This window comes from Euprymna scolopes, chromosome 13, assembly GCF_053919585.1.
Source record: "Euprymna scolopes isolate OS-2025 chromosome 13, ASM5391958v1, whole genome shotgun sequence".
In the NCBI taxonomy this organism is placed as follows: domain Eukaryota; kingdom Metazoa; phylum Mollusca; class Cephalopoda; order Sepiida; family Sepiolidae; genus Euprymna; species Euprymna scolopes.
Genome location: NC_136494.1, coordinates 146,439,681 through 146,465,672, shown reverse-complemented (window position 1 = coordinate 146,465,672; position 25,992 = coordinate 146,439,681).

The following is a 25,992-nucleotide window of genomic DNA, read 5'->3' as shown; positions in this document are numbered from 1 at the left end:
GATTTTTAAAAAGACGGTCCGTCAAAAAGTACTGACCTGCCCCCCCCCCCAGTTTTGGCGGTGCCTAATTGAACCCAACTCATCGGATAATCGATGAGTTGTAGCAATACGCCGGAGACACTAAAATAAATAAATAACATTTCACATTTACTGTATACACCCATGCAACTTCTGTGGACATAAAAAAGTAAAACTTTTTTTTTTTCGTGCGGATTGCTGCGGGCGAGGATATAAATATCCTAACTCGCTACAAAAGAAAATAATGAAACGAATGGAAAGAAGGAAACAAAAACTCAATTGCTGGATAAAATAAACGTGTCATTTATTTTCTGTTGAAAAATGAATGTTTTAGGTATAACACATGTTCATGTCCGCATTCGGGTGTCACCATCGTTTGTTGCAGGACTGCGTGGTATAGAAAGAAAAGTAAATGCGTGTTCATCTCACGCTTGGGTTACCAACGTTTGTTCGTGCGTGGCAAGAAAAGGAAATGGAGTAGAGAAACGAGAAATGGCAGTCCGGCATGTAGAAAGGGAAAGAGAGAGATGGTTGACATCAGTTAAGCTGCACACCATGTTAGCAGTCAGTTCCGCAGAGTTGTTCTCAGGCACAAGTTGTCTAGTTGATTGACCAAAGCAAAAGGGGAAAAAAGAGTGAGAAAGTCAATCCAGTTCATGGAGAAAGAAAGCATATAAAGTGTACGTACTGTCTGTTAGCTTTTGCCCCACATAGTAGCAGGTGGCGTGGGGCGCGCGGGTGCCGCAAAGGAGGTGGTTGGTTCGCTGACCACTCGGCTTGGAAGGTGAGTCGGAAAAGGTAAGGAAACAGCTTGTCTCTTGCTTTTATGGTTGTTTCTGGTGATTTTTTTGCGCATGTGTGGATTTCCTTTGAAAAGGGAAGTTACGTTGCCCATGTGTGCGTACATGTGCACGTATGTGAGTACATGTGTGTATGTTAGTGTGTGTGTATACATGTGAATGTGAGTGTATATACACGAATGTGTGACTGTGTGGACGTGCGTGCATATATTTGTGTGTGCGTATGTATATGGCAAGTAATACAGAAGCTATATATGGCAAGTAATATAGAAGCTAGAAATAACGTTAAGAAAGAAATAGCGACAGCTAAGAGAGAATTTACGGAAACCACTAAAAAGCGCATCGAAGCACAAAAACTAGGAACTCGAGACTTCTGGAAAATCTACAACAGTGTAGTAAATAATAGGCAATCAACAATTCCCCCACTAACCGACAATCACGAGGTTGTCTCCTCAGCAACAGACAAGGCTAACATGCTTGCCAGTCGGTTTGCCTCAAACTCCACACTGGACCCTTCCAACCACCCCCTCTCTGACTTTCCTATGCGGACAGACGCCACACTAGACGATCTGAAAACCACCCCTGCTCAGGTGCATGCTATCATAAAAAACCTTGACAGTTCAAAAGCATGTGGACTCGATCTCATCCCAGCTGTGCTATTAAAAAAATGCTCAGCCGAAGTAGCTCCAGTTCTCTCCAAACTCTACAACAAATGCCTTAATGAAGCTTGCTTTCTGGGCTGTTGGAAAAGTGCTTCTGTTGTACCAGTATTCAAGAATTCTGGTGAAAGGACTGACCCAGCAAATTATGTACCCCATTAGCCTCCTCCCACTTTTTGCCAAAATATTTGAGACCATAATTAACCATGCTCTAGTCCATCATCTTACAGATGCTAAACTACTGACTGACAAACAATATGGATTTAGACAAGCCCGTTACACAGCAGACATCCTCACTGTGATCTCTGAACATATATACCATTCACTGGACAAAGCGGGGGAAGGCAGAGCGGTAGCTCTAGATATATCTAAGGCTTTTGACAGGGTATGGCATGAGGGTCTCCTCAGTAAAATCAGATCATACGGTATCACTGGTAGAATACTTAACATAATTAAATCCTTCTTAGATAAGAGAAAAATCCAGGTAGTCCTCGACGGTCGCACATCTAAACAATATGATATAAATGTGGGGGTGCCCCAGGGGTCTATCCTTGGACCTCTATTGTTCCTGATATTCATAAATGACCTCCCCGACAACATTGCCTCTGAGATGGGTATATATGCTGATGACACTACACTCTATGGCAGACACAACAGGAAGACGAATGAACACATTTCTAAAGAAATGGCAGAAACACTAGAGGAAGACCTCCAATCTGTAGTGGAATGGGGACAAAAGTGGTTGGTCGCGTTCAATGCTGCCAAGACTAAACTAGTTTCATTCAATAATTACAAGAAACCCTCTCTACCACCCATAGCAATGGCCAACGACTCTTTTATCTGAGAGTCCATCTTTCAAACTCCTTGGCCTAACGTTCACAGGAAACATGAGTTGGAACAATTACATCGAAGGCATTGCCAGGGCCGCTGCAAGAAAGGTAGGCTCTCTCTACCGTGCTAGAAAACTACTAACACCCAAAAGTATCCTGTACCTCTATAAGGCCACCATTCGCCCATGTATGGAGTATTGCTGCCACATCTGGGCTGGTGCATCTGCTACTAGTCTCTCGCTCCTTGACAAGGTTCAAAAGAGAGTCGCAAACCTGATAGGCCCTGAACTGGCATCTAAGCTTCAGCCTCTGTCCCATCGACGAAATGTTGCATCCCTCTGCCTTTTCTACAAGTATTTTAGTGGTGAATGCTCTGACGAACTGCAATCACTTGTGCCCCCACGACGTGAGCACCCTCGACAAACCCGACAGGCTACTAAATCCCACCCCCACACTGTAGAGATCCCTAGATGTAAAAGATCTTTTTACTCCAATAGTTTCTTCCCCAGAACCGCTAGACTTTGGAATTCCATTCCAGGTTCCTGCTTCCCTAATAGTACTGAGTGCAGAAGTTTAAGTGTCACGTGAACTGACACCTTGCTGCCCAAATCCCTACATAGTACCCTAGTAGTTGTTGCCTCTGATAGTAGCCCCCTACACCAAAGTGTAAATTTGCCTTGTTTGGGGTGAAAATGTAATAAATAAAAATAAAAAAATAAAAAAATATAGCTTGAGATGTGAACACGTTTTTGTGTGAGACTAGAAAAGGCTCGCGCAATACTCCCCTTCCCAGGAAAAAAAAATATGCAGTGTATGTATATATATATATATATATATATATTTTGTAAGTAATGTTTTCGGCAATTGACTTTTCATCCTGTTTTTTTTTTCTGTGGGTTTGGTGTTTAAAAAAAACGTCCAAAACGGAGTGTATTCGTAAAAAAAAAGTATTTACTTAGGCGTGGAAAAGCATTTACTCTTTTTAGGCTGACATTTGTTTGTTTGGTTTTATTTGTGCTGACATGTGCAAAGAGTTGCTTGGACAATGAAGTGAATTGTTCATTTGGAAGGAAAATTTTTTCGTGTTGATGTGGTGTGTGTAGTTGCCAGTGTCTTCGCAAGTGGGTCTGCGGCGTCTGTGTACATTGTTTGGATGGGCGCTAGTTGCGCATTCGTTTGTGTTGAACGATGAGTGTGGTTGCCCGCTGTCAACAAAACTTCCAAGTTGTGAGTTTATCAGCGTGCGTGGTGCATCTCAACTCGTATTGTTGATTCAACTTCTTCCTATTTGTGGATAGGAATGTCCTGTAATTGTTTCTTTGTTGTTGTGTCTGCTGTGTGGGATAGAATGTGAATAGGCCTATGTGATTTTGCTCCTCGCGTTTGTTACAGGGTAATGTCAGGAAACCGTGAAAAATGTTTGTCGAGCTCAAATTTTTCTTTAAATTCGGTATGAAGTCGACAGCTCCGTGTTTATTTTTCTGACGAGTCTGACGAGGGGTTTCATCATTGTTGTTTGTAGTAGTTATTCCTGTCGGTAGTAGTTCACTTGTTTTTCTTTGTTGAAATGTTCGTTTTTTTTCTTTATCAAATAAAACGCGCGTCTCACTCAAAACAATTAATTTCAAAAAGGTAGGGTCACTATGCTTGTTCGTTTCACGTCTCGTTGTAGTCGTCATTTTGTTGTGGACTTGTGGTTATAGGAGGAAATGCGTGTTCCTCTCACGTTCGGGTGTCACCAATTTGTGGTGGTGGTGCAAAATAGGGAAAATGAATTGAATTGAGAAAGAGACGAACTACGTGTTAAATTGAATTAAATGAACTATTATTTATTTCGTGAAGAAACAAATGAAAGAAAAGAGTACAACACGTGTTTAGTTTGGCGTGCATCTCTCGCTGTTAGCTGGTGAGAAGGAAAGTCTATAGTTTGGCGTGCATCTCTCGCTGTTAGCTGGTGAGAGGGAAAGTCCCTTGTTGTAGACAGAGAGAGTGAATGTGTGTATGAGTGTTTCGTTCAAACACATCCATTTCATTTAAAAATAATGGGGTCACCATCGTTTGTTGCGGGCCAGGATATAAATATCCTAACTCGCTACAAAAGAAAATAATGAAACGAATGGAAAGAAGGAAACAAAAACTCAATTGCTGGATAAAATAAACGTGTCGTTTATTTTCTGTTGAAAAATGAATGTTTTAGGTATAACACATGTTCATGTCCGCGTTCGGGTGTCACCATTGTTTGTTGCAGGACTGGTGGTATAGAAAGAAAAGTAAATGCGTGTTCATATCACGCTTGGGTTACCAACGTTTGTTCGCACATGGCAAGAAAAGGAAATGGAGTAGAGAAACGAGAAATGGCAGTCTGGCATGTAGAAAGAGAAAGAGAGAGATGGTTGACATCAGTTAAGTTGCGCACCATGTTAGCAGTCAGCTATGCGGAGTTGTTCTCAGGCACAAGTTGTAGATACGAGTTGTCTAGTTGATTGACCAAAGCAGTTCATGGAGAGAGAAAGCATATAAAGTGTACGTACTGTCTGTTAGCTTTTGCCCCACATAGTAGCAGGTGGCGTGGGGCGCGCGGGTGCCGCAAAGGAGGTGGCTGGTTCGCTGACCACTCGGCTTGGAAGGTGAGTCGGAAAAGGTAAGGAAACAGCTTGTCTCTTGCTTTTATGGTTGTTTCTGGTGTTTTTTTTGCGCATGTGTGGATTTCCTTTGAAAGGGGAAGTGACGTTGCTCATGTGTGCGTATGTGTGCGCGTACATTAGTGTGTGTGTGTATACACGTGAATGTGAGGGTATATACGCAAACGTGAATATATGTATGCGTGTGGACGTGCGCGCGTATGTTTGTGTTTGCGTATGTATATGACAAGTAATATAGCTTGAGATGTGAATGTGTGTTTTTGTGTGAGACTAGAAAAGGCTTGCGCAGGATGTAAGACAAAGCATACCATGTGACAGAGTATCCGCCTTTCGTCTAATCAACGCTCAAAGAAAAACACATTTCTCAAATCTTTTCCTGACAGCTTTTCTAGAACCACCCAAGAAGATATATAAAGACACTGTGCGCAAAATCCAAACCAGTTCAGGATGCAGTACCACAAGGAAGCAACTCTCTGCCCGACTCCATCTCGTCAACATAAAATCACCAACATGACTTTGCACGTTTTTTTCCTTTTTGCCTCTTTTCTCCTTGCTGGCGGGCAACAAACTGCCTGTGGGCTTTGGCTCCAGGCTTAGCAACATGGCGCAAACACGAAAGGAAAAATATGTTTTACAGCTAATATTAATGTTCGAATTTCATTGGATTAATTCCCCAAAGATATAACCTTTTGTCATATCAGACATATTTATGGTGCAAAATTATCACATTACTGGAACTAACTAATATAACAAATTTAATTTTCTTTTGTTAAAAGAAGAAAAAACGTAAAGAGAGACATTATTGCCTCAGTCGAAGGAGGTTTCTCTTTTCCTCTTTTGGTACAGTCCTATCTGACTATGAAATATATACAAAGTCCTCATGACTATACATGGTTCTAAAAATCTAACGCTTATTTCAAAGATCTAATTTCCAAGAATTATGAACATTTCGTAAATCATTTAATGACTTCATTTTCTCTTGCGTGTTGACACAGCATACACATTAAAAATACAACAAAAATGATTTATCTTTATTGTTAAACATTAAAGTTTGTTTCACCATTATGCTGATTTTGACATTTTTTTTTTGTTGTTAATATTGAGACGTGAGCGATTTTTATCTGTGTTTATGTCGTTAATGTGATGCTGGCATCGATGACGACTGGCTATTCCTTGTTATCACACTGGCGACACTTCTACACACACTCTTAAAAAGGAATTGATGAAATAATGACACCGATAGATGATCAACAGCAAACTGTCTGCAAAATGGGTGACTGAATGTGGGTAAAGGCTCCACACAGATGATTTATTACAAATATAGAGTGGGACGCATGACTGGGAAAATATATCAGCCAATGGAATACCACACCATGTGAGAGACATAATAGGACCCGGCCTACCAATGGCTTGCTCTGGCATGCCTTCGGAAAGTCGAAGTGAGAGATTTGTGACCATCAATGAGATGCTGGGTGAGCGAACACCCAATGTGAGTGAAGATGATGACTTAGTTGATGACATTCCAGATGAAGGCCCAGTAAGCGTTGGTACTATTTCTGATGAAGGCACAATGAGTGTCCTGCCGCAACAAAGCACAAGGTGCAAAAGACCACTTTACTTGACTTTGACATATAGATGTTTGAGGTCCAGGTTTTGGACCTGTTCATCGTTCCAAGGGGAAAATTTCCTAGACAACTTTGTGGCATGCGTGACACAGAAACCCAGGAATTTGCACTTCAATTTAGGAGGATGGACAATATAAACTCAGCAGCAATCTCCAATGGGCGTCAAGTCTGTTTTTGAATGTGTTTACCGTTTGTGCTTGTACAACTGCATCTGAGAGATCATTCCATGTGTTGACAACCCTCTGTGAGAAGGTCCCTTTACGGACATCTAGCCTACAGTGTTTTTTTTTACGATTTTGAGGCTGTTTCCCCTGGTTGTGCTGTTTTTGGCGATCTGAAAAGATGGTTTTCTTGTATCATAGATCCCATGGATGTACTTGTAGAGATCGATCATGTCACTACGATTTCTCCGATGCTCAAGAGTTGGCAGTCTCAGGGTTCTCAATCTTTCAGAATATGGCTTGTCCTTCAGTGATGCCAGCAGCTTGGTTGCTCGGCACTGTACGTCTTTCAGATCACTGCATAAGGTCTTATGGTGTGGCTGCCAGACAGAGTGGCCATACTCCAAGATAGGATGTACAAGGCTCTTGTAGAGTTGCACAAAGACTGTATTTGAGAGGAAGTCAAACGTGCGGCGAATGATCCCGGCAGCTTTATTTGCTTTTGTGATGGATTTAGCTACATGTTCCTTGGAACTCAGTTTGTTGTCGATGTAGACGCCTAGGTCTTTCTCATGATCATGCTCTTTCAGTGTTATCACTCCAAGCGAGTTGTCTTTCAATGTGTATTTAGCCTCTGATCTCCTGCTCCCTAGTTTCAGGACACTGCATTTCTGTGGATGAAAATGGAGCAACCAGTTCTGCAAGTTATCTAGGTCAGCCTGTAGGCTGTCTGTGGCTCCTGGGATGTCACTACATGTGAACAACTTTGTGTCATCTGCAAACGGCTTCATTTCATTTTGGCAGAGTTTGGGTAAATCGTTTATGTAGATGACGAATAACATTGGGCCAATGACACTTCCCTGTGGTATCTCGCTCGTTACTAGTGCTGGTCTTGATTTTGCTCCGCTTACTACTACACACTGTTGCCTAGCATTTAGGAAGGCCTGAATCCAGTTGAGGACTTTGCCCTGGATGCCATATGACTCAATCTTTGTCAGGAGGCGACGGTGAGGCATGGAATCGAAGTCCTTCATGAAATCCATGTAGACAATGTCGATACTTCCTCCTGCATCGAGAGTTTCTGTCCAGGTATCCATAACATCCAGAAGCTGAGTAGTACAGGACCTTCCCTGTACAAAGCCATGTTGCTCTGTGCTAATAAAGTGGTTTTCCCTTAAATGCCTTACAACTTCTTCCCTGACGAGTTTTTCCATCACCTTACAGAGTATGAATGTGAGACTAATTGGTCTGTAGTTACTCGCTTGTAGTCGGCTTCCCTTCTTAAAGACAGGGGAGACTGTTGCCTTTCTCCAGTCCTGTGGTACTTGTCCCTCTTGCAGAGATTTACGGAAAAGCAGTGATACTGGGTGTGCCAAGATTTGAAAGAACAAGAGGGTTGATGCTGTTTGGTGCTTCAGCCTTGTTGGTCTGTAAGTTCTTGAGTAGTTTCCATACTTTTTTCTCAGAGATTTCAAAAGGTACGTTATACTCAGTAGGTGGTGGGTCGGGTAGCGGACCATCGTCTTCTTGGGTGAAAACGCTCTGGAAGAAATAATTTAGTATATCTGATTTTTCTTTGTCTGATGTTGCTTTGCTTCCATCTTCAGGTAGGTTTCCTATTCCCGATTTTGTTGTCGTCTTGCTTTTAACGTATGACCAAAATGCCTTGGGATTACTCTTAGCCTCAGCTTCTACCTTAGCTTCTAGACCTCTTTTTGCTTTCCTGCATTTTTTGGTGGCTTTGTTGTTTGCCTTAAGGTATTCGATGTAGTCTTCTTTCTTTCTGATTTGATGCCACTTCCTGAAGAGTCCGTGTTTCTTTCTGGCTGTTTCCAGCGTTTTTTTGTCCATCCATTTTTTTGTATGGGATCAGCCTACTGATTTGGTTGATACTGAGCGTTGGACTGCCTGGTTGATTTTGTCTTTAATCAGAGTCCACATGCCGTCTACATTTTTGCCTTCCAGCTCTTTATCCCAGTCTGTTTCCTGCAGTTCACCCATGAGTTTCTCAAAGTCCGCTTTGGGAAGTTGAAACGTTTTTGCTTGGGCTGTTTTGCTTTATAGTGGTCTATTTTGATAATGAGAGTGTGGTGGTCACTTTCCCCCAGTCCAGCTGCCATTGTAATTTCTTCATTAAGGTTTTCACGGTTCGTAAGGACCAGGTCTAATACATTAGATTTCCCCCTTCTCTATATCTTGTTGGTTCTTTCTGATCTTGTAAAAGAAATGCGTCTTGAGTAGCTTTCAGGAATTTTGATGCTGAGTTGTCAGGACCGACTGTGCTAATTTCTTGCTTCCAGTCTATGTTAGGAAAGTTAAAGTTGCCGATCAGAAGTAGGTCAATTTTTGTTGCCACTGTCGCTTTGCTCATAATGATATTTAGTTTCTGTTATCCTCACTGCTGCTTAGGCTTCTGTATACAAGGCCTACAAGGAGGGAGGAGTTATTTGCCATGTTGCAGTCGACGAAGGGTGCCTCTTTGAAGTCGTTAGTGTCCACCCCCTGACTGTTCCATGTGTGATCATAGGATCAAGGGGGAGTGTAGTAGTAATTCTTCTAATGCACTCACCTCTTAAAGACAGAAGGTATGTTTTTTTTGCTGTCAATACACGAGTGTTGGGAGAAAAAGAAGAACGTCACCAGCTGACTTTCGGAACCCCCCCTCTCCGCTTTTCTTTTATATCGCAAGTTTCTTAAAGTGTAACTAACTAAAGTCCAGAATAAGATCACACTTTTCTTTTGACGGTTAATTTTAAAAAAAAAAGTTTTTTGAACGCTGATGTTATTAAAACTAAAATTCTTTTCTACAGTTTGCATTTTGGAGACGGAAGTGTTTTTTCGAGATAAGTGACTTCTATATTAATCCTACTTTTTGTCTTTAGATTCAAATATTAATAACTACATTGTATTTCAGTATTTAATTTATGTATTTCTGTTTTATCAAATGGTAGCGTTTTTCTCGTCCATCAATGTTTATTTATCTACCAAGTTGATTGCAAAAATAGATTAGGTAATTGTATTCATTTTTAGGTTATGAGAGGGGAATCTATCACCATACTTTACCTTAAACACGTCCGTTGGACTTTTATTAAGTGTAATACTTAATAATTTTTTTTTTTTAATGGAGAATAGAAAACGCATTGTGGATGCGTTATTGGCAGCTCCCGTTACTCTCACTTCTCTTTATTTGTCCCTCAGTCCTCATTTTTTAATGAGTGATTTTTCTGACAAAGGGAGAAGAAAAAGCTGTTTTCTAGGTTGGCAGTATTTTGCGCGAACAGTTGGCAGAGATGGTGGAAACTTTCTTTTCTATGTCTATCCTTGTAGCCATGTCACTAATAAGAGTGCTGGAGGTAAACGTTTTATCTGGGCTGACGTTATCTGCCCGATAGTCAGGGACCCAAACCTTGGATTAACCACTAAGGAGACTGTCCTATCAGCAGGTACAAAGTACTGGGGCTGTTGTATTGCCATTTAGTGAATGGATTCTAGAGCATGCAGTAGCTTCTGGTGGGGCCTCTCAATGCCATATTAGTGGGTAATTGTTACGGCTTTACCTTATCATATTCTACAAAAAATCTTTGTTTCTTTTTCTCTCTTAGTTTCCCCTCTCTGTCTTGCTTTAAGCAAATCTGACGATCTAGTCCACAAATTCCAAAATTCCATCATGACAAGTTTCAAGAAAAAATACACGGTTCTCAAGAACACGGTTTTCAAGAAGAAAATACAGGGTCCTCCAACTTCCAACGTAGACCTCCACTACCATGTCTCCTTCTCCAACATCAGAGGTCTACGTTCTAACTTTCCAGAGGTTGAAACCCAATCACAGGAGACTAAACCAGACCTTTTATTTTTAAGTGAAACTGGCATTGGACAAGCTATTTCCCTAGAAGAGTTCACAATTAAAGGATACTCTAACTTAACTTCTAAATGTAACCCCCAAGATCGCCATGGGCATGGAATATGTGCCTATATTAAAGATGGCTTTCCATGTGGTAGGGACAACTCCAGAGAAGATCCTAATTTACCCTATATGTGCTTACGGGTTGCATTAGCTCACACTACTGCATTTATGTAATAAGTCCCCAGATGTACCTCTCCATCATACAGTATATCGATACACTAAAGCTGACTGGGATAGCTTCCGTACATTTATATCTGATCTACCTCTGCTTTCCATGTTTAAAAAGGATATGTCCTCTATAGTATCAGACCTGACAGAATGATTGATTGTAGGTATAGACCGTTTCATACCCTCGAAAACGTTCCAGCAAAAACCTAACAGCCAGCCATGGTTCTCTCCAGAATGCGCTGCTGCCATTGTGCACAGAAATCATTTTTTCCATTGCTTCCAACGTAATAGATGTATGGAAACTAAAGCCACTTTCAGGACTGTCAGCAACCATTGTAAGAAAGTAATAAAGAACGCAAGAGAGTTGTATACTCATTCCGTCAAGTCCAAAGTAGCTGAGCAGCGGTTTGGTTCCCACCAGTTTTGGTAAATAGCAAACAGAATCCTGAACAGAACCGTGTGCTCTATCCCAACTATCATCAATGGACCTGAGGTAATCTCGTCAGCATCAGACAAAGCCGAACTCTTTGCTAAGAACTTTGCAGCTAATTCTACCCTTTGCGACCAAAGCCGCCAATCCGCAATGTTTCCTCCTGTATCAGAAAACACGCTATGTGATATACATATATTTGTATGTGATGTTGCCAAGCTAATCTAAAACCTTGATTCCAATAAAGCAACAGCCCCTGACAGTATTCCAATTATAGTACTCAAAAAAACTTCAACCTGAACTAGCGCCCATACTTACAAAACTGTTTAAACATTGGCTTAAGGAGAATAGCTTCCCATCACCCTGGAAAATCTCATCAGTATGCCCTGTATTTAAGAATTCAGGTGATCGCTCATCCCCCTCTCAGTACAGGCCGATAAATCTCCTGTGTGTCATGAGTAAGTTGCTGGAATCTGTTAAATACAGAAGTAATCAACCATCTAAACAAAAATAACCTTCTTAGTGACACACAATATGGTTTCCATTCTACTAGATCTACGGCAGATGTGCTTACAGTTACATCTCATAGGATTAGCAATTCTCTCGACGGAGGCAACCTTTCTAGGGCAATGATAGGCTATGGCATAAAAGTTTACTTCACAAGATCTCTAGCTATGGTATAGCTGGAAATGTCTTCTCAATTATTAAATCATTTCTTTCTGATAGGTTCATATGAGTAGTAGTTGAAGGGCAAAAATCAGAAGCTCACAGTATTAATGCTGGAGTCCCTCAGGGGTCCATCCTGGACCCAACTCTATTCCTGATCTACATTAATGATCTTCCAAATCACATCCTTACATCATTTTTAGACATTTATGTTGATGACACTACCATTTATGGTAGCACATCTAAGACAGTAAACGACCAAGTTCTCTCCAATTCTCTCTCCTCTGATCTTGAGCACGTAGTACAATGGGGTAAGGAGTGGCTGGTTACTTTTAATACATCTAAAACCAAGCTTCTCTCTTTACATTATAAACACTGATCCACATCTGGCATCACTTGAAATGAATGGCTCTCATCTTGAGGAGGTCTCAAGTTTTGACAAGCTTCTGGGCTTGACCGTTACTCCTGATCTTAAATGGAACGCGTACATCAAATCTGTTGCCAAAGCCGCTGGAAAAATGGTGGGATCTTTCTATCGATCCAGTAGATATCTCACTGCTGATGCTATTCTCTATCTATATAAGAGCCAGGTACGTCCAAGGATGGAATACTGTTGCCACATCTGGGCAGGGGCTGCTAAAAAGGATTTGTCCAGCCTTGATAGTTCAAAATAGACTTCATAGCCTCGTAGATGTCCTTTTCTCTTCCCTGTAACCTCTATCTCACAGAAGAGATGTTGCGAGTTTGTCTCTGATGTATCATTATTTTCATGGAAAGTGTTCGACTGAGCTTCAGTCTATGGTCCTCCCTCGCCAAACTTTCACAAGAAACACTCGTCTAGCTGAAAACACTATCAATAATTTCCCCCACTCTTCATCTGTGCCTAAACCTAAACGTATATTACATGAACAAAGCTAGCTTCTTAGAACTGCATGCCTATGGAATTGCCTTCTGGTTTCTTTCTTTCCGGCTGATTACAATATGGTTGTGTTCAAGTCTAACGTAAACAAGTTCTTGATGAGTCATTCCATATAAGTTAACAAATTTACTGAATTGATTACTATATTGTCCAATTTCTACTGTACTCTCTTTAACCCGTGGCCTCTTGGCCTTGATAATGTGGAGATGCCTGTGTAAAAAAAAAAAAAAAAAAAGAAGCAGCAGCATAGTTGGTTTTATGGGAAAGAGGACGAGGCTAACCACGAGAATTCCCGAGAGTTCAGAGGAATAAAAGGCCGAACTTGGACGGATAGGCAACTATGCTTTTGCTCAAACAGAGAAAACAGTGAGAGGCAAGGAAAGTCCCTTCATAAAGAAAGTTCCAGCTGAAGGTGAAAATGAAAGTGAGGCTGAAGGACTCAACAGTTTTCATCCTGACAATTTCTCATTTCTTCCTTCTAACAAATAAATGTGACATGTTAAAAAAAAAGTTTTGGCATCACCGACCAGTGTAATAAGTGACCTGATTTCTTACATGACAGAGTTCAACATTTTGAGTTTTTAATTTGTTTCTTTTACTTAATTATTGTTTCTTTCTTACCCAAATTCATGATTATAATTTGTCCATTGGCTAAGATCAAAGTACAGACAGCATCTATGCCAAAAATTCGATAGCTATTTCTTTTGCTCTTTCCATTCCCTTTTTGTTTGGTCCTAAACAAACTTGTAAACAGTTTGTTATCTATTTTTTTGAAAGGGTTCGATCTGTCTTACAAACCGTTTTTATTTGGGGCGTGGGTGGATTCAACTGCTAACTTTCAATAAACTTACATATAATTTAAATTTTTGACACATTGAACATTGTGGTTGTTAACATTACCCAAGTGATGTGCCCTTGATAGGAACTTGGCTACCTTGACATTGGGGGCAATTCCCTGGGCAGTGGTAACAGAAGAAAACTGTCATGGCAACCTGAATAAAGGCACGTCCTCCCGTGCTAAGCTCTTAATGAAATATCCTGTTATTATTCCCTCACATAAAATATCCCATATTTTAATTATACATGATATCAGGAGTGTGATGTAATAAATCCATAAATCGTTAATAGAACAGCTCATCCCAAGTTAAGAATGGAGAAAACTATAGGACAGGACAACGGACGCACGTGGGTGAGTCTGAATACCTTTTAAATCCATACCCTCACATTTATACCTAAATTCTTAATGCTTCGTACATTTTTACACATTTTGCCATCAGCCTGACAGGGTATAAACCGTCTCAAAAACTGGTTGAAGGTATCAGAAAATTTCCATCCCCTAAAAATATAACAGGAGTCAGATCTTTCTTTGGTCTGATTAACCAGGTTTTGTTTTTTAGGGAGCTACTTAAGCATACCATCAGGTTTTACTGGGATGATATGTTGGAGCAACTCTTTCAACAGACAAAGCATAAAATGCTAGAAAGCATCTGAGATGGTGTGCAAACATTAGCCCCAGTGGATCACTGGATACAGATGAAGTGGCAAAAGCACTTCTACTACATCGCAATACACCACCACCCGACATAGGTGCATCACCAGTAGAACTTTTATTTGCTCGTTCCTTGAATGATCACTTACCAAGCCCTACAAAATTCCACCATAAATGGTTGGAACTTGCTGACATGCGTGAGAAGGCAATCAACCAGCGGTTCATAAATAACACCAAGCACACTGAAGACAGGCAACAGCTTGACCCATTAAGCGTTGGAGAATACATGTCTATTCAAAATCAGCACAGACATAAACCTCTGCATTGGGACAACCCTCCCCCACAGGCAGTACCGTATATTAGTCGATGGCAGTAGGAGACCCACACTCCGAAACTGCTGTCGCCTTTGCAGGATAAACACAGACACCCACAACCTGGCCCATGATGACACTTTACTTGATGCCTTACCAAACAACAAGATCGACAACCACACCCCATAATTGCCTATCATACTCATACCAATACACCTAGACAGCCAACACCCACAAACGCAAATAACACCAACACCACCTACCACACCAAGGACACCAGCAACCAACGGAGATGATCCAAGACAAAGGCCTAGAAACTAGGTCTAGACCCATCCACAACAAACGACTACTGGCTAGATTTAAGGACTTCCAATTCAGATAACTGTTGTTTTTTTTTTTTGTTGTTTAAAAAAAAAAATGGAAAGATACATGTTAACATATTACCTGAGTTATGTGTCCTTGATAGGAACTTGGCATCTTGGCATTGGGGGAAAACTGTCATGGCGACCTGAATAAAGGCACGTCCTCCCATGATAAGCTCTTACTGAATGAAGTGCCCTGTTATTATTCCCTCACATAAAATATTCCATATTTTAATTATACAGTGGTTTCAAAATATAATCTGCATATGAGAGGAATGACTGCAATAAGAAGGAAGAATTGTGGAAGATGAGTTGAGTATTTTGCAGTGATGAGATCACATGAATTGAAGAAGTGAAGTTAATAATGCAAATAGCATTTTTTTTTCCAAGATAAAGCTATTTTTGTCGTACAGAAAAGTAAAGTTGATGTGACTATGTCGAGAATCAGACTATTTGACTGTTAAAATCGTCATGTTATGAAAAAGTTTTAATTATGAGGCGAGAGTCGAGTTCTTTTTTTTTTTTTACAGTTGCTGTGGCATATTTTGTAGAATTGTTAATGTTGAAAATCCGCTAATTCCTTTCTTATTATCTCCCTTTAAAAATCCCATGATCCTTTGTGTTATAATATAAATTGTAATGAAAAACTTTTATATGGAGTGAACTTTAAAGAAGCTTTATTTTACTAAGAAGAGACCCGGGGAACGAGACCTGTTACTTCAAGGAAAGGAAGAGCAAAAAAGGAAAAACTCAAGGGAAGTAACTCACTTCCAGAGAGTAGAAACGGAAGTTGAAAGAAGTTAGAGAGTTCTTTTGTCAGCACATTCTCCGCCGCTCAGTGAAATTCAGGGCCGCATGACTTTTAGGGGGCACAAGGCTTCAAGGAATCTCAGCAAATGGGGGGGGGGGTCTGTTTAGGCTGAAAAAAAAGAGAAAAGAAACAGAAGTTTAAAGCTGATAGTTTTCAGCTAAATATGGAGGGCTGCGACGGACTCTGGTAGAGCGTCGAAGACCCAGCGCCTTGTCTTCCTCTGATGATCTTTTTTGTCGATCATCGGAGAGGGGGGAGTAGGAACCGAATCCTCTAGGATGGAGTTTTCGATCCCGCTAGGCTGAGGATCTGAAAGGTTAGATTCCAGAGGTGCATTCTGCAACTGTTGGTTCTCCATCTCCGGATCTGATTCTGCCTCCAAGCTGCTCAGCCTATCACCCAATGGCGATAAGTGGCGTAAGGATACTGTCGTCTCTCGTCCATTATCAAAACGAACATGAGCATAGTTCGGATTGACTTCAAGTAGATCTACGGTCTCAACCAGGGGTTCATATTTGCTTCCACGCACATGTTGCTTTAAAAGGACAGACTTAGCGTTAGTAAGCCAGGTGGGCATAGAATCTCTAGTGGCCGATTTCCTTTGGAAATTGAAGAGGCATTCATGGGGAGTACAATTAGTGGAGGTGGAAAGCAGTGAGCGAATACTGTGGAGGGCTACATCTAGTACTCTTTCCCAATTTGTAACGTGAAGGTTTCTTGACCGCAGAGCCAGACTTACTGTCAGCCAGATGATACCGTTATATCTTTCCACTTGTCCGTTACCTTGAGGGTTCAAAGCAGTTGTTCGGCTAGTAGCAATGCCTCGAGAAAGCAAGAACTCCTTTAGTTCCTCCGACATGAAAGCAGTTCCATGATCAGAATGTATAAAAGAAGGGTTTCCAAATATGGAGAATAAGTTAGTTAAGGTTTTCCGGGCAGTAGCAGCTGAAACATCGGCACAGGAGAAAGCGAAAGGAAAGCGCGAGTATTCATCAATGACAGTCAGTATGTATCTGTTGCGGGAATTTGAAGGTAGCGGTCCTTTGAAATCCACACTTAGTCTTTCAAAAGGCTGACTCGCCTTTACGGGAGTCTGAGGAGACGTCTTGAGAAACCTGGGTTTTATTTCGGAGCAGACCCGACATGCTTTCGTAACTGCTCTTACATCTTCCACAGAGTATGGGAGATTTTTGGTTCTGACGAAGTGTACCATCCTGGTTACCCCCAGATGGCATAAATCTGTGTGCAAAGAGTGTAATTTGTCAGCAGAAGTGGTAGAAGAACAAATTCAAGACAAAGCGTCTGCAGCGGCATTCTGTTTCCCTGGACGATAAGTGATATCGTAGCTAAAACAGGCAAGCTCCAACTTCCATCTCGTAATCTTCTCATTTTTTATTTTACTCTTTCCCTAAAAGAGGCCGATTTTTGGTCAGTGATCTGCTTCCCCAGCAGTAAATGCTGCCATTTTCGGATCGCTTCTACAATTGCATAGGCCTCCTTTTCAACCAAAGAAGGCTTCTGCTCAGCAGAGGTTAAAGTTCTTGAAAAGAAGGCCACTGGTCGAGAGTTCTGGGTTAGGGAGGAAGCGATAGCATGCTCTGAAGCATTGGTTTCGACCTCGAGGGGAAGAGAAGAGTCTATGGCTACTGGGGATGATTTCGCAATTTCTTTCGTCAGTTCTCTAAAGGCGTTGGTTTGTTCCTTAGTGAGAGGAAACTTAGTAACTTTGGTAAGGGGGTGCAATTTCTCAGAGAAGGTGGATATCCATTTCGAATAATGAGAAAAAATTCCCATCACTCGACGAAGAGAAGGAAGGTCTGGAGGAACAGGCAAGTCTATCAAACCTTTGAGCCTGTCAGAGTCTGGTTTTACTGAACCTTTGCTTATAGTGTACCCAAGCAGGTCTACATATGTGTCATTATTTCTTTTTTTTAATTTCTGCTAATTCCTATTTTTTCCACTAATAATGCAATTCGCAACAGGTTATGCAGCCAGGAGAGAAAATGGAAATCGTTGGATCAGATTATTATTCGATGAAATGAAACATAATATGAAATTTTGGGAAGTTAAATCCTAAGGCCATTTATGAATGTTTGATCTACAATGCATATTCTTAAGCATAAATCTTGGTAGAGACGGAAATGATGAGAAAAATAAAGAAGCCTATGTGGAACTTGATCAGTTCCTAGACAACAAAAGTTTATCTCTGATAATGAGAGAAGTTGGCGATATTTAAAGAAAGCCCCTTGAAATATTATGTGGACATTACAGAGGAAAAGGAAACCCGAGACTTATTTCTTTATATACCCAATTGATATCTCTCAAAAAGAAAGTTGACGAAAACGTTATGGACTATATAATAAGGACAGAAACCGTTCTAACAGCTCTCAAAAATGCCAGACAAACAGTGGACGATGTCATGGTCATTGCAATGATACGAAAAGGACTTCTTAGTCATTTCAACACTTTTTCTATCTATGTAAACCATAGCAACAAACAACTAACGTTATCTGAATTAAAAATAGAATTTCACAGCTTGGAAGAAACGTTAAAACACAAAGACCAGTTTAGCAATGAGGACGTCATGAAGTAACTTCCTTTTTTCTGGAGGACTACTATGAAGAATGATAACTATGACAAGCAAGGCATCTCGTGTTATACACGTAATGAAAAAGGGCATCTATCCAAAAACTGTCCCAATGATGAAAACCCTGGTGTAACTATTGCAAAAGCGCGACTCACAAGGGAAAGTTCTGCCAGTACAAATGAAGTGATACTTTGAAAAAGGTAGTAGATATCGAAGAATAATGGATTATGCGGGCAGCATTTCCCCAACAACAATACCATAATCACAGTCATGAAAAATGTGCTGATTTTTATGACCAGGGCATCAAGGCTTTTATTCATCATTGGCAAATTTAAATTGAGAATGAATGTCACTATCTAGAAGATTAAATTCTGGAGCACAAAAGGTTGATCATTTTAATGGCACCACTTCCATCTTCATAGCTCTTCAACTTTTTTAGTTAAAAAATTTGAGGCCTATTTTTGGAACGATTCTTGCATGTGTGTGTGTGTGTGTGTGTGTGTGTGTGTGTGTGTGTGTTTATTTTATAAAATGACTAGCAGGCTGTCAGACGTTATTCAGTCATAAAATACGTCTAAATATGATATTTTATTTTATGTAAATTTCGTATTTATTATTATAACCAATCACGTATTGAGCATTATACTGTACTCAATGTATAGTAGTGCCTCTTTCCGGCATGGCCTTATCATAAAATTCATTTACCTATGATATTTTAATTCATGCAGATTTTATGTTTATTATTACAAAGTCAATTCTCTATTGAATATTACCTAATATATAGCAATGATTAAAAATAAAAGTTTAAAAAAATGACTTGGGTGCCATCAGCTAGAATCTAAACCAAAACGAGATCAAGTAAGGAATCTTGTTTTATTTAGTAACAGCTTTTCTCGTCCATACATGTATTCATTAAACTCTAGCAAATTGACTTGAAATATAGGCTAAATAGATTCGAAATTTTCTATCCTTTTTACCCTCCTCCCCTCTTTTCCCTGTATCTCGTATTCTTTTTGCCCTCCCCTTTCTCTTCCCCGTGTCTCGTATTCTTTAAAATGTCACAAAACCAATCTGTAATAACAAGAGTAGCGTTTTTACGACAGCTCATTTTAAAACATTTTTTCTGGAACGCTGAACTGAACACAAAGTGAATATCTTTAATATTTTTCATTGAGACGGAAGGTGTTAACAAACAAGTTGCTTAATTATGTTTCCTGTTTTATTCTAAGCAAATGTTAATCATTTTTTATATTTATTGCAGTTCCTTAATTGATATATTTATTAGTTTGCTTGTTTTAATTAGTAACAGTGTGTTCGTTACAACTCTACTTTCAACCGAGTCGTTGTTTGTTTCGTTCACCACTATTCTTCTACCTCTTCTTTTACACACGTCCGTTCGTTTTCGTAACTCAAACTCGTCTCTCTTCCCGCTCTCCTCTTCTCGTTATTTATGGAATCAGCGTACGAGATTCTCCAAGATTCCCCGAGATTCCACGAGACTTTTTTCCACATAAACGCATGCGGGCGCCATCTTGATTCTTAGTAGCCACTTTCTCCACACTCCCCCCTGATCTCATGATCACAGAGACGACAGGAGGGTGGTGATCGCCGCCGTCGGGTGCTTCTACGAAGGGGGACAGTGTTGCTCTCGTCTTTGCGTGCGCTCTCATCCACCGCCTGATGGTCGGGGAAGGCTTCATCTCCGTGGAGGTTACTGATATCAGAGTCACTGCTTGATAGGGATGGTGAAAACCAAAGCGATGGCCCACTCGTCTCAGAGTCAGAATCACTCTCATCGTTCACTGGAGGTGGTACATGTGTCGCCGGCCGTAGGTCCCTAACGTGACGGGGTACGCCATCAACCTGGACACACTGCTGACTCACCACATCGGTCACTGTGCCTCGCTTATACTTGTCAGTACATCGGTTTCCTGGCGGCTTCACCCAGACAGCATCTCCTTTGGCATATCGATTCCGTTCTATCTCAGTAGCCACAGTTGTATCGGGGTGGATTCCTTTTTCTCGGACACAGTACTGATAGATTGCGTTTGCAGGTGCTGTTCCTGGAGAGACGCCATCCTTTGGCATGAGATTATACCAGTACACAGCTTCTACGATGCTGCACTGCTTCCTGGCTGCAATTGTTTTGATACTGCGATGGCTTCTCTCAGCTATACCATTGCCAGAAGGCACATAAGCGCATCTAAGCCGCAGCCGCACACCCCATTCTTGTAAGAACTGCCTCATCTGATGGCTGCAAAAGGCTGGGTCATTGTCCGTCAGCACTTCATCGGGCGCACCTCTTTCACAGAACACGGATGACAGTTGGCGAATAATGTTGCAAGAGTCCTGGTGCCCGAGGAGTCTCCAGACTGCGAAACGTGTAGGCCCACAATCGATGAGGGTAAGGAAGTGGTTGCCACCATAGTGTGTGATGTCCATGCCCACTCTCTGCCACTTACCACTCACTCCTAACTCCCCTTTCTTCCATCGTGCTGGAGCTGGGTCGATGGATTGGCAGGCCTCGCAACTTTCCACCACTCTTCGGATATCTTTTTTTCCTACTCCTGGATCAATCATCTTGACAAAGTACAGTGTCCACTTGATGCCAGGATGTCCACACTGTCGATGAATGTCCATGATACGCGCTGCATCCACATTACACACAACTGCTGCACATGTGTTTTGCAGATTATCAGCATCTCTCCGAGCACCAGCCAGAAGCCATCGTTGAGGGACTCTTGTCAAAGCATCTGCTCTGTTGAGCGCAGACCTGATCAACATTATGTCCACAGTCAGGTCGTACTCTGTGATGGTGTCGACCAAGGTGGCAAGCCGTCTTCGAATTAACATCTCACTCGATGCTCGTGTCGTCAGCCGTGCTCTTCCACTTAATGCATCGGTTATCCACCGATGAGTGCATGCCGAGTCAGTCATGATATGTAGAACCTTGGCGTGCCATTGAAGCGCCAAGTTAACGCCCTTCAATATGGCATCAAGTTCGGCCAGGTTTATGTGCCTCGAATCATTCTCTGGCCGAAGCCAACAGGCATCTTCAATAATGGAATCATTAACTGCAAGGGCAACTCCAAGGGCCAGTGAACTAGCATCCACCCAGACCGTGAACTCATTCCCGCTGACGCACCACTTTCCCTGAACGGGGTCATCACTGGTCACTCTGGACACAGTCTCTGTCAAAATGCTCCTTAGGGTGACATCGTGTACTGCATCTTCCCATCCCGACGACACGGCTGTTGCATGTCTCTTTTTGGCTGCCACGGCCACCCTGAGCCAACCGCACACAGGGAAATGGCCTACCATCTTTCCACAAAGCGAAAACACTGTTCATCGAGTGATGTTTGATGGGACCTTGGGAACGTGACTTCCTCTACTCCAGCAAAGTCCCTCCTTGCTATTGCGCACGTGCAGGCCGAGAACTTTTGCTCCATCGCACAGACGCTCTGGTTCCTTACATGTCAGTCCAAAGCTTTCAAAGTGCATTCTAACCGATTGCGCTGACATGAGGTTCTCATTGACGAATATATCATCGATGTATGAGAATGTTGCCTGTTGCACTGCTTCATCTTGCTGCCGGATAGCATGCATGATTGCTGTCATAATGCCTGGGGCCACATTTAGACCGAACCCTAGCCTGGTTAGACAATATCGGGTTCCTCTAATTTCCACAGTCTGAAATGGCCACAATTTCTTCTCAATGCGTATTTGCAGATAGGCCCTGCGTAGGTCCAGAGTTGCCACGTTCAATCCCTGCTGTCGCCACTCCCTTAATTTGAGTGCACACACATCAGCCCTTGCTGTATATGGGTCGACATGCTCATTGAGCTCACGGTAGTCTAGGACGGGGCGGACCTTTTGTTTGGTCTCTTGTATGACGGCCATCAAGGGAATCAGCCCTTGTGGGGGGCCAAGCTCATCCTCTGGGTATGGAAGAAGCCAGCTATTGTCGATCCACGTTTGCAGTTCTTCTTCATACTGTTCCCTTAGCCACATGGGTGGTGGATATTCCGATAACCGGTTTCGCAAGGATATTGGTGGCTGATCGTTTGACCACTTCCAAGACGCCGTCCATGCATTGGTGTTTCTATCATACTCTGCATGAAAGTCAGGCTCGTCGAGAGTTATGGCAGCACAAACATGTTCCTCACATCAGGAGAACTGTACCTTGCCGATTCTGCCCACGGTAATTCCACCCAGTTGTGTAATCAAGTCCACACCCAGGAGTAGGTCGTACCCGAGAATCTCTCCCTCCATCACCAGGGCTCGCACGGCTATACTGCAGGCCCGTCGTTGATGCTTGTGCGGATAATGCTCACCCCACAAGAGGTTAGTGAACCTCCGCCTACAGTTAGTACTGGACTTCTCTCTGCTTTCCAAGTGGCACAGCATATCTTGCTTACGAGAGTCTGGGTGCACCCAGTGTCCACAAGAGTGAGGCGCTCACTTCCATTATGCTTACAGTGGGTAGCGCCCTGCTCAATGACGATCTGGGGAGAAGACTGGCGCTGTAGCTTCTTCCCCTTGCCCGTTTCCCGGACAGGTGCGGGCCAGGTGTCCGCATTTTTTGCACTTGTAGCACTGCGGCCCGTCAAGTTTCCGAGTTGGTTGACGTGACAAAAGACAATCACGGGCCAAATGGTTGGGTCCTCCACACTTATAGCAGGTTGTAGCTGCGCCCAGGTCCTGCAATCCAACCTGTGATGGTTATACAGCTGCCACTTGGTCTATAGTGTTAGTGTATTGCTCGTGCCCGCGCTAATACATCTGATATGTCCATCTCGTCCACTTGGGATGAGGCACGGAGCAGATCTTCCACACTCTTAGGTAATCCTGCAACAAAGGCGCACACCAAGCCTTTGTCTGACATCCCTCGAAAGAGGACCGATAGCTTTTTTAGCTTAGCCAGATACACATCCACCATTTCCCCGGGATGTAATTTTCGGGCCATGAATTCCTTCCATGCAGTAATTGGATCTAATGCAAATGCTGTAAAAAGGGCACGAGCCAACTGCTGGTATACTGCATATGCTCCCCCAGTGAGGCGCATTGGGACCACGCATTCTATACGCTTCACCCCACTGAGCTGACATATTAATTCTGCTTTTTCCACCCATTCCTGCACTGAGTGATCAGTGCTACTGCCATCAAACAGGGGAATTAGCTTGGGGTCAAATCCTGACGTCATGCCGGAATAGCTTGTGTTCGTTACAACTCTACTTTCAACCGAGTCGTTGTTTGTTTCGTTCACCACACTCTTTTCTTCTACCTCTTCTTTTACACACGTCCGTTCGTTTTCGTAACTCAAACCCGTCTCTCTTCCCGCTCTCCTCTTCTCGTTATTTATGGAATCAGCGTACAAGATTCTCCGAGATTCCCCAAGATTCCACGAGACTTTTTTCCGCATAAACGCATGCGGGCGCCATCTTGATTCTTAGTAGCCACTTTCTCTACAAACAGATTTTCTCGTCCATGCATGTATTCATAAAAATCTAGCAAATTGATTTGAAATATAGACTAAATAGATTAAAAAAACTATTTATTTTCAGTTAGTGAGAGGGGATCCTATCATCATACTTTCCCTTAAACACGTAAATTGGACTTATATTAAGTACATTACTTAATCTATAATATAAAGCTGAATGTCTGTGTGTGTATGTGTGTGTGTGTGTGTGTGTGTGTGTGTGTGTGTGTGTGTGTGTGTGTGTGTCTGGTCACGAATAGGCTCCTATATGGTTGACAATTTTAAAAAACTGATTACATATAATGATAGATGTATCGAGACACAGGAATGGGTATGTTTGATCTTGCAGAACAGTGGTTCATTAAAATTGTGGGGTCTGTGTTTGCGCCTGGTCCACAAAGTATGGAAATTTAAAAATTAAAAAACGTTTGCAAGTGTTTTTGATATAGATGTACATAAGAATACTTTGATTTACTTATGTTTTAACTTAAATAGGGATGATATAATAAAATTGTGGGGTCTGCGTTCACGCCTGGCCTCCATAGAATGGAAATAGGCACAAACTTTAATAAAGACTTTTCATATCTATCTGTGTAAGTATACTTTGATAATTATGTTTCTGTTTAAAGAAATATGGTATAATAAAATTACGGGTACTTTTGCTAGTATATACATATTTTTTTAATGAAGAGTAGACAATGAATTGTGTATGCGTTATCGGCAGCTGCCATTACTCTTGCTTCTCCTTATTTGTCTCTCATTCCTCCTTTTTAATAAGTGATTTTTCTGACAAAGGGAGAAGAAAAAGCTGTATTGTAGATTTGCAGTATCTTGCATGAACATTCACCAGAGATGTCGGAAATTTTCTGTTTCTATATCTATCCTTGTGGCCATGTCACTAGTAAGGGTGGTGGAGGTGAACGTTTTATCTGGGTTGACATTATCCACCTGATAATTAAGGACCCGAACCTTAGTTTAACCACTAAGGAGGCTGTCCTATCAGCAGGTGCAAAGTACTGGGTCTGCTGTATTGCCATTTGGTGAATGGAGCCTGGGCCATGGTGGGACTTCTAGATGCCATATAAGTAGGTAATTGTTACAGCTTTACCTTATCATGTGCGACAAAAAATATATATATTTCTTCGTTTCTTTTTCTCTTACTTTCTCTCTCTGCTCTGCTCTAAGCATGTCTGTCGACCTATTCCACATTTCTCCAAAAAACATCATGAAATGTTTAAAAAAAAAAACACGTTTAAACCCAGATCTTCAACTTCGAATGCAGACCCCCACTACCATGTCTCCTTCTCCAACATCAGGGGTCTACGTTCCAACCTTCCAGAGGTTGAAATCCAATTAAAGGACACTAAACCATACCTATTATTCCTAAGCAAAACTGCCATTGGACCGACTATTTCCCTAGAAGAGTTTGGAATTAAAGGATACTCCAACTTAACATCCAAATCTGACCTCCAAGATCACCATGGGCATGGAATATGTGCCTACATAAAAGATGGCTTTCCATGTAGTAGGGACATCTCCAGAGAAGATCCTAAATTACCCTATATTTGCTTCCGGGTTGCACTTGCTCACACGACTGCATTTATATTTTCCCTCTATCACCCCCACAATAGTGAAGTTACTATCTTTAAAAGCATATCTGAGAAAATTGACCACATCCTATCTACTCATTCTTTGACTAACATTCGCGTCTGTGGAGACTTCAATGTTCACAATGTGGAATGATTAACCCACTCAAACAAGACAGATGATGAAAGGAGGTTCTGTCACGATTTCTCTATTGCTTATGACCTCACTCAGATTGTTTGCAAACCCATCTGTGTGCCCGATACTGACAGTCAGTATGCAAGTCTTTGAGATCTTTTCCTCACAACTTGCCCTGAGCTATGTTCATCTTCTGTTTTGTCTCCACTGGGATCTTCCGACCACTCTGTATCAGTTAAAATAAAAACGAAATGAAATAAGTCCTCAGATGTACCTCTTCATCATACAGTATATCGATACTCTATGGCTGTCTGAGATAACTTCCATTCATTTATATCAGCTCTACCTCTGCATTCCATATTTAAAAAGGATGTGTCCTCTATAGTATCAAACCTGCCAGAATGATTAA